Genomic DNA, 13,064 nt, shown 5'->3' with positions numbered 1-13,064 from the left:
TACACCATGAGTGATGGACATCATAGGGGTATAAGTGACTTGATAATGCCCTCAACACCACCTCCGTAGGTTTTATAGGGCAGAAGAGCCATTTCTAGTATTCACCAGCTTAGAGTATTCACATCCCTTCAACCATATATCGTAAATGTGTTCTTTATATTGTAAAAAATAATTGTGTAGGGTTGTGAGTGGAGGAGAGAGAAAAAGTTAATGCTAATATGTATATTAGAGGGCAAATTGTTCACCTACTGTTATTTTTTAATATATTTTGAAAGTGATTGTGAATAAAGGACGGAAAAAGGTAATTGTAACACCCCGTGTTTTCCAAAAGTCAAAGTCAAGTGTTGACTGTTATTGGAATTAAAGATTAATAAAGATTAATTTCATTTTAGTTTCATTTTGATTTTCGTATTATTTGGAGTAAGTGTTGTATAATTAAACTAACCGACCGATAATCGAACTGTGAATCAACGACCGACTGTGAATGGTAGGAAGTAACAACGCAATAAAGCTAGTCAATCAATAATCAAGCTAATCAAATCAATCATCAAACTCAAGTGTGGGGATTTTAGTATTTTTATACGTGTGTATGTGCCTTATGTGTTATTTGTGCATGTTTACTTTTATGTTAAAGTGTGTGGTGAATCAATCAAATCAATCAAGACTCGAAGGTGAATCAAACTCAATCGAAACCGACTTTGGAAACAAGTTGTAAGGATGCTTGTATGTTAGATATAGTAGTTGGGACTAAAAGTAATTTGATTAGGAATTCTATCCTCCTCAAATTATCATTCATCGAACTCGAAATATCAAAAATCGTCGCGAAAACACTCAAAACTAGGCAAGCTGTTCGAACAGGGCCACCTGATCGAACAGGCTAGCCGATCGAACAGGACAACCTGATCGAACGGGCTAGCCGATCGAACAGGACTGTTCGATCGGACAGCTGCTCGATCAGGAATGCTGTTCGATCAGCTGACCTTTCCTCTTTTGGAAGCCTATAAATAGGGCTGTCTTTGTCATACTTTCCACTTTTGGAAAAGCTCTGACCGACCAGCCTCTTCTTCTCACTAAATCCAAGATTTCTCTCAAACCTGTAAGTATTTCACTCTAATCTTTGTACGTTTTTGTTCATTAATCGATTCTCCATCTTTCTATCTTTCAAAATTTGGATTTCATCCATGAAATCACCAAGATCTAGGCGTTCTTGAGTGATGTCATCATGGTGTTCTTGGTGTTCATCAAGAACTTCATGTTTTGACTTCATCCAGCCATGAATAAGCTAGATCTAATCGATTTCCACATCAATAACCTAAAATCTTCCAAGGATCTTAACATTTCACGGTGGAAAAGGATTGGAAGATGGGTTTTCATCTATCTTTCAACTCTTTTACACTCAAGCCGGTGAAAACGAGCTTGAACCGAATTATAAATCAATCTAAACAAACACAGAGTTCAAGATTCGGGTTCCGCCGAGAGATGTACCGATTCCGGGTTAAACGTTAAGCTTAGGTTCCAAACCGTCTCTGACCGGGTTTGGGTGATTCCTGCTCGAGTCAGTAGGCCAAGTAGGGACTTCAGCTTTGTGGTTCAACTCGTAGTCAAAATATCTCTAAAACATCAACAATTAACGGGAATAACCAAGTGTTAGGTGAAAGGTTAACCAAATCGAGAAGCTGGCCGAACGGCTAGGCTGTTCGATCGAACAGCCCAACCGAACGACTATGCCAGCCGATCGGCTAGGCTAACCGATCGACCAGCACTTAGTCCCACAAACTCATAAAGTGTAGTATTGACAAGGGTTCTGTTCGATCGATCGAGCCACTCGATTGTAAACATTACTGCTCGAATCATGAGATACTATACTTCAACACTTAGACTTTTCAAAACATTGGAATGTCACCCGATCGAACATGCCAGCCGATCGAGTGACATACTTGAAAACAACGAAGTGCTAACCGATCGGTTGGGCTAACCGATCGAATAGCTGTTCGATCGGCCAACTTGAAAGGTAGTACAAACCATCGTACACAAACACATCCTTCACATCAAAGGAAGAAACAATCCACTTGAAGGAACCAGCCGATCGGGTCAGTCAGCCGATCGAATGGATGTTCGAACGGATTTTTCAAACCAATCGAACAGCCCACTCGATCGAACTGCTGTCCGATCGAATGGCCTACTCGATCCAAGTAACATTGTTTACCTTTTTCGCGTTACTCATCGTTGTGTTATCGAACTATTCAGGCTAATCTATTCTCAGTGCTCCCTTCAATCCACAATCAATCACTGTGAGTATACTCGATCCCTTTTTGCTTCCAGCACTTTTGGGTGTTACATACGTAATCTACCAAATTCACAAACAACTCAAACTATTTGAACGCTAACCTACTTGCATGTATTACTTGTCTAAATGATTGCTGTTTATTATGTTTACACGTGGAGTGCTATCTACCTGCTTTAGCAACGTAGTACTATAGTTTGGACTCAGCACCCGTTCACACGGGGGTTGCTAAGGACAATTACCTGCATGGATTACGGTGGTAATCATGTATTGCGAACTGTCTCGGACAGTCAACCCGAAGTCATTGGTATCGATGGTCCCATGTTGATAATTTACAGGCATCGTTTGCCCTTGTGTACGTGCTTGGTTATGCGTAAACTATTCGAACTCTATATGCTATATCAAACTTGTGTACTCACCTTTACATTATATGTATTGACTTTTATTTTAACGTATGTGACAGGTGTTTAAGCTACTAGCGTGCTAGGGAAGCGAGGCAATAATAAACTTCTAGGAGCCTATGACCTTAGGACAGCGTCCACGTACCTGTTCCAGGGCCATAATTATCTGTAGATCTTGCACTGGCACCTGTAGTCAGTAAGATCCACAGTAGTCGTCTAGAGGTCTTAAAACAATATTTACATTTGGTCTGTAATAATTAAGAATTTGAGTTGTCGGAACAGTTCCCATATTGTTTGGTTGATTTCTATGATAACTTGTTGTCATTTGGGACACGGTATGGGACGTGTTATATAACTGAATTGTATGATAGTTGTTGTGGAAACTTCTGAACAATCTGTTTCGCTCAGTGCCGCGCCCCGATGATTCCGCCATCGGTTGGGGTGTGACAGATTGGTATCAGAGCCATAACTATAGGGAATTAGGTTAGACACGATCTAGTCCGGATCGCTGTCTTAGAGACCTAGACTATAGTTAGGAACCAAGAGACTAAGTTTATGTGCTTATTCTATGTTGTTTCCTTCTATTCTATCATTACATCCGAACTCCGAGCCAAATTTTGTAATTTGGACGGGATTAGGAGTGAAACCCGCAAATTCCTGCCTAAATTACAAATTTTTGCCAATTATTCTGTGCAATTTTCTATCAACAAAACGGGGGGAAAGTATTACCAAATTCGGGGTTGAAGCCCATAAATTGATAAAAAAAAAAAAAAAAAAAAAAAAAACTTCCTCTGAATTTTCTTAAAACAAGGAAGGAATTGCTGAGCTAGGGGTGAAACCCTAACCTTAGCAGTCATTCCAACTTTATTTCATCTCACCAAGGCAATTGACGGACTCCAACGACCTGAACTCACGAGTATGGCCTAGAATGCGCATGCATAATGCCCAAGAATCGAGGCAGAAACATGTCCCCTAGAGTCGAAAGTGACGACAAGTCAACTGCGAATAGTTAAATTGCCATGGTTAGTCAAAGTCTAGTAGCCGCAGACAATCCATTTTCCGATTTGAGTGTTGCTTTGTTGATTTTATATGATTTACCTGTTTACGTGCTTTAAGATTTGTTGATTGCTCCATTTGCTATCAATCAGCGTGACTTTTGTTGCTATCCTATCTTGATTCAAATCTCTGGAGATGTGATCTAAACGAAACCAGTGTGCTAGGCTACGCTATACGACTAAGTTAGACGATACAATGTGATGCTATCCGATATGCAAAACAAACGACACTCGACATGTGGATATAGGTTTCTGTTTTCTGACTGCTTCTGTGATAAAATTTCGTACGTGTTTAGGAAATTAAGTGCTCTATTTGCTTAATTGCTTCTGTGCTTTAGTTGTTTCTGTGCTTATGTGTCTCTGTGATTGTGTGTTTATGTGTTTATATGTGTTACGTGACGTGAGATGCGACGTGATTCTAAGCTTTAGTAAACTAAGACGTGCGAGATTCGAATTCGTTGTGTTGAGCCCTATGGCGATGTCAATTGCAGACCATGTCGTCATCATCAAGGCCTCGTCAACGTCTTACTCGTCGGGAGAAGAGAGATCGTCGTCTTGCTGCTATCCTCTCTAAAACAGTAGCAAAGGCTGTGAGTGAAGTATTCGAGAACGCAAGCAAGTCATCTGAGGAATCCCGAACCCTCACGCCCAGGGACTCCAACAAAGCTACTTTTAGCTTCAAACAATTCAAGGCATGTGGGCCAAAAGAGTTTACCGGTGAAGATGGCCCTACGGCTCTGTTTCATTGGTTTGACTCGGTAGAAGTCACCCTTCGTCAAAGCGGATGCCCAGATCACCTCCGTACTCTCAATGCTACCGGTGTCTTCCAGTCACGAGCTTTGGACTGGTGGACCGCAGAAAGGAACAAGCGCGGGAACGACGCTGCATACGAGCTGACGTGGAAGGAATTGAAAGCGATCATGATGGACGAGTTCTGTCCTCCCCACGAACGCCAAAAGTTGGAGGATGAGTTCTGGAGTATCAAGCAAAAGGAGGGAGACAATGCTGGTCTCACTGCCCGTTTCAAGCAGTTGAGCATTATCTGCCCAGACCAGGTCCAGACTCCTGACATGACCATCAAGAAATACATCCGTGCTCTTCCGGATTGTGTTGCAGATTTTGTTCACGCCGCCAAACCCGCAACGATCGAGGAAACCTACCTACTCGCTGCTGAGATTAACGACAAGCGAGTTAAGGCTGGTGTCTGGGATAAACAAACCAAGTCCTTGCATCAAGTTACTGCCGCATCAACCGATAACACCACTGCCCAAGCCTCCAAGTCCTCGAGAAGAAGAAAGAAGAACAAGAGTTGTGCTGCTGCAACCAATGCTACTCCTCTTCAGTCAGTACCGCCACAACAGCAACAACCACAGCGCACTGCGCCAGTGATCAATGCGCCGCCAGCAAAGCGTGCGTACACCGGCCCCCACCCACTCTGTGCTACATGTTCTTATCATCACCCGGTGGGTGTGGCCTGCCGATTCTGCGCTCACTGTAACGTCTACGGGCATTTCACTGCGAGTTGTCGCTATGGTCCCCGTCAAGCTCAAGCTCAAGCTGCTGTTAACCAGGCTCTACTCCCTGCTCCTCAAGCTCCTCAAGCTGCACAGGCCCCAACAAACAATGTTCGGACCTGCTTCGCATGTGGTGACCCTAACCACTTCGCAAACCGGTGCCCGAACAGGGTGGTGAAACAAGAAGCTCAACAACCCCAACAACAACAACAACAGCCTCAACAACAAGCCGCTCACGCCAGAACTTTCAACATCAACGCACGTCAGGCTCAAGCTGACAACAACGTGGTCAATGGTACGTTCCTTGTGAATGGTATATATGCATCATGTTTGTTTGATACTGGAGCCGATAACTGCTTTGTGTCATTTGAATTTGAGAAGCTCCTTAGACGTAAGCGCTCTTATCTTTCGACACCCTTCGAAGTAGAAGTCGCTACCGGAAGAACCATTGCTGTCAATTCTGTGCTCCGTGATTGTACTCTCAAGCTCAACAATCATATATTCCCGATTAATCTCATTCCAATGCAACTCGGAAGTTTCGATGTCATAGTAGGCATGGACTTTCTTCGTGAAAACCGTGCTGAAATTGTGTGTTCCGATAAGATGATTCGTTTTGTGCTAGCTAGTGGTGATACTCTATGTGTTTATGGTGAAACTACTGCGAAAGATCTCAAACTCATGTCCTGTCTTCAAGCTCGCAAATATCTCCGCAAGGAATATCGAGCTTTCTTGGCCAACATTGTTGTAGCAGAGACGGACAAGAAAAAGAAAGTTGAAGTCAAAGATGTCCCTGTTGTCCGAGAATTTCCTCAGGTGTTCCCTGATGATCTTCCTGGATTACCTCCAAGTCGTGATATCGACTTTCGAATCGACCTTATTCCAGGAGCCAACCCAGTGGCCAAAGCTCCGTATCGACTCGCTCCATCTGAGATGCGAGAACTTTCAAATCAACTCCAAGAGTTACTTGAAAAAGGCTTCATTCGCCCGAGCACTTCTCCATGGGGCGCGCCAGTCCTTTTTGTCAAAAAGAAGGACGGGTCGTTCCGGATGTGCATCGATTACCGGGAATTGAACAAGCTGACCATCAAGAACCGATACCCCTTACCAAGAATCGATGACCTGTTTGACCAATTACAAGGTGCTCAGTGTTTCTCCAAGATTGATCTACGTTCAGGCTACCATCAGTTGCGGATTCAAGAGGAAGACATCCCCAAAACCGCTTTTCGAACCCGATACGGCCACTACGAATTTGTTGTCATGCCTTTTGGTTTGACCAACGCACCCGCGGTCTTTATGGATCTGATGAATCGCGTGTGTAAACCATTCTTAGACCGTTTTGTCATTGTATTTATCGACGATGTCCTGATCTATTCCAGATCGAGGGCCGAACATGCGCAGCATCTGCGACTGGTTCTCGAGTTGCTTCAGGGAAACCAACTCTACGCCAAATTCTCCAAGTGTGAGTTCTGGTTGGAGGAGGTTCAATTTCTGGGTCACATTGTGAATAGTCGGGGTATACACGTTGATCCTGCAAAGATTGAGGCAGTCAAGGGATGGGTTACGCCAAAGAATCCGTCAGAAGTTCGCTCTTTTCTCGGATTAGCTGGTTACTATCGGAGATTCATCGAAGGATTCTCAAAGATTGCCGTACCGCTTACCTCCCTTACTCATAAAGACAAGCCTTTTGTGTGGGGAACCGCGCAGGAAACTGCTTTCCAAACCCTCAAACACATGCTGTGCCATGCACCAGTTCTTACACTGCCAGACGGAAGCGATGACTTCGTTGTCTATTGTGATGCTTCAAACCTTGGACTTGGCTGTGTTCTCATGCAACGAGACAAGGTTATAGCTTACGCATCTCGACAGCTCAAAATCAACGAGAAGAACTATACAACCCATGACCTTGAGCTAGGCGCAGTTGTCTTTGCCTTAAAGATTTGGCGACACTACCTGTATGGTACAAAGTGTACGATCTTCACCGATCACAAGAGCCTACAACATATCTTTAACCAGAGAGAACTCAATATGCGTCAACGCCGATGGGTAGAACTCCTCAACGATTACGACTGTGAGATCCGTTATCACCCGGGCAAGGCGAATGTAGTTGCAGACGCCCTCAGCAGAAAGAATTACGTGATAGGTGTTCGAAACATCCAGGCTCAGTATAACCTCGAAGCTCTCATCCGCGAAGCACAACACGCATGCTTCAACGAGCGTACGTTGAAGAAAGAACGAATCTATCACGATGGAACTCAGCTCGTGAGCAAAGCCAACGGGATATTTTATTATCTGGACCGAATCTGGGTTCCAAGGAGGACAGATTTGCGAAAGATTATCATGAACGAAGCCCACAAATCCCGATATTCCATTCATCCCGGTGCGGACAAAATGTACCAGGACCTCCGCTACAAGTACTGGTGGCCTGGGATGAAAAGGGATATTGCTCTATATGTTGGTAGCTGTTTAACTTGTGCAAGAGTCAAGGCTGAACACCAAAGACCTTCAGGCTTACTCGAACAACCGCCGATACCCGTATGGAAGTGGGAAAGCATAGCTATGGATTTCATAACTAAGCTTCCGACCACGCCATCAGGTCACGACAGTATTTGGGTTATAGTCGACCGTCTAACCAAATCAGCCCACTTTCTGCCAATACGAGAAGACTATAAGGTGGCCAAACTAGCCCAAATCTACACCGACGAAATCATTAAGAATCATGGTACGCCTCGAGACATCATTTCGGATCGCGATGCTCGGTTTACATCGAGATTGTGGGAAACTTTTCAAGCAGCTCTAGGTACGACGCTGAATTTGAGTACCGCATTCCACCCGCAAACCGACGGGCAGACTGAAAGAACGATTCGTACTATTGAAGACATGCTCCGTGCGTGTGTTATTGATTTTGGTGGTAGTTGGAGCAAACACCTACCGTTGGTCGAATTTTCGTACAATAATAGCTATCACTCCAGCATCGAAATGGCACCTTTCGAAGCCTTGTATGGTAGGAGATGTCGCTCGCCTATTGTATGGCACGAGGTCGGTCATTCACAATTGACTGGGCCCGAGATTCTACAAGAAACGACTGACAAGATCCACCAAATAAGGGAAAATTTGGTAAAGGCCCGGGATAGACAAAAGATGTATGCCGATAAACGACGCAGGCCCCGCGAATTTGCAGTTGGCGACTACGTGCTCCTAAAGGTATCACCTTGGAAGGGAGTAGTCCGATTCGGCAAAAGAGGGAAACTTGCGCCTCGATTTGTTGGACCTTTTAAGATTCTGGAAAGGATCGGTAAAGTTGCCTACAAACTCGAATTACCGGAGGAACTCAGCAATGTCCACCCGACTTTCCATATATCAAACCTTCGAAAATGTGTAGCCGACCACGACTCTATAATGCCACTCGACGATCTTCAGGTCAATGAGACTCTACACTTCGTGGAAAAGCCTGTCGAAATCATGGACCGACAGACCAAGCAACTCAGACGCTCTCGCATTCCTATTGTAAAAGTACGATGGGAAGGCAAACGAGGCGCGGAGTTCACTTGGGAACTCGAAAGTGACATGAAGGCCAAGTACCCGCAGTTGTTCAGATAGATCTGAAGCATCAAATAGGTAAAATCACACGGCGATGTACGGTTCTCGGCCTAATTTCGGGACGAAATTCCCTAAAGGAGGGGAGACTGTAACACCCCGTGTTTTCCAAAAGTCAAAGTCAAGTGTTGACTGTTATTGGAATTAAAGATTAATAAAGATTAATTTCATTTTAGTTTCATTTTGATTTTCGTATTATTTGGAGTAAGTGTTGTATAATTAAACTAACCGACCGATAATCGAACTGTGAATCAACGACCGACTGTGAATGGTAGGAAGTAACAACGCAATAAAGCTAGTCAATCAATAATCAAGCTAATCAAATCAATCATCAAACTCAAGTGTGGGGATTTTAGTATTTTTATACGTGTGTATGTGCCTTATGTGTTATTTGTGCATGTTTACTTTTATGTTAAAGTGTGTGGTGAATCAATCAAATCAATCAAGACTCGAAGGTGAATCAAACTCAATCGAAACCGACTTTGGAAACAAGTTGTAAGGATGCTTGTATGTTAGATATAGTAGTTGGGACTAAAAGTAATTTGATTAGGAATTCTATCCTCCTCAAATTATCATTCATCGAACTCGAAATATCAAAAATCGTCGCGAAAACACTCAAAACTAGGCAAGCTGTTCGAACAGGGCCACCTGATCGAACAGGCTAGCCGATCGAACAGGACAACCTGATCGAACGGGCTAGCCGATCGAACAGGACTGTTCGATCGGACAGCTGCTCGATCAGGAATGCTGTTCGATCAGCTGACCTTTCCTCTTTTGGAAGCCTATAAATAGGGCTGTCTTTGTCATACTTTCCACTTTTGGAAAAGCTCTGACCGACCAGCCTCTTCTTCTCACTAAATCCAAGATTTCTCTCAAACCTGTAAGTATTTCACTCTAATCTTTGTACGTTTTTGTTCATTAATCGATTCTCCATCTTTCTATCTTTCAAAATTTGGATTTCATCCATGAAATCACCAAGATCTAGGCGTTCTTGAGTGATGTCATCATGGTGTTCTTGGTGTTCATCAAGAACTTCATGTTTTGACTTCATCCAGCCATGAATAAGCTAGATCTAATCGATTTCCACATCAATAACCTAAAATCTTCCAAGGATCTTAACATTTCACGGTGGAAAAGGATTGGAAGATGGGTTTTCATCTATCTTTCAACTCTTTTACACTCAAGCCGGTGAAAACGAGCTTGAACCGAATTATAAATCAATCTAAACAAACACAGAGTTCAAGATTCGGGTTCCGCCGAGAGATGTACCGATTCCGGGTTAAACGTTAAGCTTAGGTTCCAAACCGTCTCTGACCGGGTTTGGGTGATTCCTGCTCGAGTCAGTAGGCCAAGTAGGGACTTCAGCTTTGTGGTTCAACTCGTAGTCAAAATATCTCTAAAACATCAACAATTAACGGGAATAACCAAGTGTTAGGTGAAAGGTTAACCAAATCGAGAAGCTGGCCGAACGGCTAGGCTGTTCGATCGAACAGCCCAACCGAACGACTATGCCAGCCGATCGGCTAGGCTAACCGATCGACCAGCACTTAGTCCCACAAACTCATAAAGTGTAGTATTGACAAGGGTTCTGTTCGATCGATCGAGCCACTCGATTGTAAACATTACTGCTCGAATCATGAGATACTATACTTCAACACTTAGACTTTTCAAAACATTGGAATGTCACCCGATCGAACATGCCAGCCGATCGAGTGACATACTTGAAAACAACGAAGTGCTAACCGATCGGTTGGGCTAACCGATCGAATAGCTGTTCGATCGGCCAACTTGAAAGGTAGTACAAACCATCGTACACAAACACATCCTTCACATCAAAGGAAGAAACAATCCACTTGAAGGAACCAGCCGATCGGGTCAGTCAGCCGATCGAATGGATGTTCGAACGGATTTTTCAAACCAATCGAACAGCCCACTCGATCGAACTGCTGTCCGATCGAATGGCCTACTCGATCCAAGTAACATTGTTTACCTTTTTCGCGTTACTCATCGTTGTGTTATCGAACTATTCAGGCTAATCTATTCTCAGTGCTCCCTTCAATCCACAATCAATCACTGTGAGTATACTCGATCCCTTTTTGCTTCCAGCACTTTTGGGTGTTACATACGTAATCTACCAAATTCACAAACAACTCAAACTATTTGAACGCTAACCTACTTGCATGTATTACTTGTCTAAATGATTGCTGTTTATTATGTTTACACGTGGAGTGCTATCTACCTGCTTTAGCAACGTAGTACTATAGTTTGGACTCAGCACCCGTTCACACGGGGGTTGCTAAGGACAATTACCTGCATGGATTACGGTGGTAATCATGTATTGCGAACTGTCTCGGACAGTCAACCCGAAGTCATTGGTATCGATGGTCCCATGTTGATAATTTACAGGCATCGTTTGCCCTTGTGTACGTGCTTGGTTATGCGTAAACTATTCGAACTCTATATGCTATATCAAACTTGTGTACTCACCTTTACATTATATGTATTGACTTTTATTTTAACGTATGTGACAGGTGTTTAAGCTACTAGCGTGCTAGGGAAGCGAGGCAATAATAAACTTCTAGGAGCCTATGACCTTAGGACAGCGTCCACGTACCTGTTCCAGGGCCATAATTATCTGTAGATCTTGCACTGGCACCTGTAGTCAGTAAGATCCACAGTAGTCGTCTAGAGGTCTTAAAACAATATTTACATTTGGTCTGTAATAATTAAGAATTTGAGTTGTCGGAACAGTTCCCATATTGTTTGGTTGATTTCTATGATAACTTGTTGTCATTTGGGACACGGTATGGGACGTGTTATATAACTGAATTGTATGATAGTTGTTGTGGAAACTTCTGAACAATCTGTTTCGCTCAGTGCCGCGCCCCGATGATTCCGCCATCGGTTGGGGTGTGACAGTAATGATAAAAATATAACAAAATATTATTTAACTAAAAAAAAGAGAGAGAAAGTAGTGATTTTTAAGATAATATAGGGTAAAAGGGTGAGAATATACTAGGAAGTTTGTTTTGGTAAGAATGTTAGGAAGTAATCTTGGTCATCTATTGAATAATGAAAGATTTGGATTAAATGGATTGAATTGATGGCGCCTGAGTTTTTTGGGGTATTCTAGTCCATCCAAGACCATAGTTTCTCTCCCCTCCAATTCCCCTCATTTTTAAAATGCTAATAACTCTTTCATACGACATTATATTTTTTTTTTAAATTGCACTATAAAAACGAGTTTTTTATCTTTAAAACGAGTATACTATTGCTATACTTTAAAAAAATTGCACCGTAGGTTCTAAAACACAATGAAACCTAAAATCAAGATTTTGCAATGTAGGTAGGGTAGGTTTTTGGTTTTACATGGTCATGTTTACGATTTAATATGGTTATGTCTTTGTTTCAACATGATCATGCTTCTATTTTAGCATGATTATGTTCTTTGCACTCCAGTTCTAAAACACAATGAAACCAAAAATTAAGATTTTGCACTCCAGGTTATAAAACTCAGTGGGTTTTAACATGTCCATGTTTATGTTTTAACATGGTCATGCCTTTATTTCAACATGATCATACTTCTATTTTAGCAGGATCATGTTCTTTGCACTCTAGATTCTAAAACACAATGGGTTTTAACATGGTCATGCATTTGTTCCAAATGATCATGCTTCTATTTTAGCATGATCATGTTCTTTGCACTAATCATGCTTCTATTTTAGCATGATCATCAGTGGTGGAATCAGGAATTATTTGCTGGGGGTGAGGATGAGTGGTTCAAGCATATTTTTAAGGGGTGCGGTCGGGTTTTTTGCCTAAAAATACACTAATTTTTTTCAAGGGGTGCGCCCGCCCACCCACGATTATACCTGGGCCCCCCCTGATGATCATGTTCTTTGCACTCAGGTGCTAAAACACACAACAGGTTCTTAAAAGCAACAGATTTTTAACATGGTCATGTTTATGTTTTAACATGGTCATGACTTTGTTCCAACATGATCATGCTTCAATTTTAGCATGATCATGTTCTTTGCACTTCAGTTCCAAAACGCAATGAAACCCAAAATCAAGATTTTGCACTGCAGGTTATAAAATGCAGTGGGTTTTAATATGGTCATGTTTATGCTTTAACATAGCCATGCCTTTGTTCCAACATGGTCATGCTTTTATTTTAGGATGATCATGTTCTTTGCACTTCAGGTTCTAAAACGTA

The sequence above is a fragment of the Helianthus annuus genome, chromosome 4 (assembly GCF_002127325.2).
Source record: "Helianthus annuus cultivar XRQ/B chromosome 4, HanXRQr2.0-SUNRISE, whole genome shotgun sequence".
Lineage (NCBI taxonomy): Eukaryota > Viridiplantae > Streptophyta > Magnoliopsida > Asterales > Asteraceae > Helianthus > Helianthus annuus.
This window is presented reverse-complemented; position numbering follows the sequence as displayed.